Source organism: Gymnoscopelus braueri, assembly GCF_963280865.1.
Source record: "Gymnoscopelus braueri genome assembly, chromosome: 11".
Classification (NCBI taxonomy): Eukaryota; Metazoa; Chordata; class Actinopteri; order Myctophiformes; family Myctophidae; genus Gymnoscopelus; species Gymnoscopelus braueri.
The window spans coordinates 26,158,550-26,159,296 of NC_137613.1; positions in this window are offsets into that span (position 1 = coordinate 26,158,550).

Consider the following 747-nt stretch of genomic DNA (forward strand, 5'->3'; position numbering starts at 1 on the left):
CCATACAGTACATGATCTACAGTACCAGTGTTGCCAGAGTTTGCTAGAGCAATAAGCAACTGGGTCTATGAAAATAAGCCCAAAAGAAGCGAGTAGGCCACATGAGCACTTTAGACTTTAGACTGGCTATTTGAAAATAGCAGATCTACAAGCTCACATCTGCTATTTTCTAAACAAATCATACTTGTTCTATTTTGAAGAATGTGGAATATTTGTGGAAACATTTTAACAACACAAAATATTTTCAGATGGAAGTCCGCGGACAAATGCATATTCATTTGGGGTTCCTTGACATGCCACTTAAACAACATTTGGAAGCAAGCCCAAATAAGCAACTAACGACACTTTAAAAACAAGCCCAAAAAACACAACCACCAACATTCACAAGTGACTTTACAGAAGTCGCTTGTAATAAGCAGACATGGCAACACTGTACAGTAAAACCCAGTACAGCGCCTCATGGTGAGAGAAGGGGCCCTGCATCATGAATCTAAACTGGCACAGTGGAAGAGTATACACTCTGAAGAGTGTACAAATGGTATACAAATTGGGGGAAACTGGGGAAGTACAGATACCTTGTCACTTTTCTCCGACAGATGCTAGTTTATCCCTTCTTGTCACATATTTTTCAATAGATGCTAGTTTTTTCTACGTAGATATATGTTGGTTACTTGTTTTTGTTAATAAATAACCATAAATGTTAAGTAGATTTTTAGATATATATTGTTTAGACAAATGCCAGGTTTT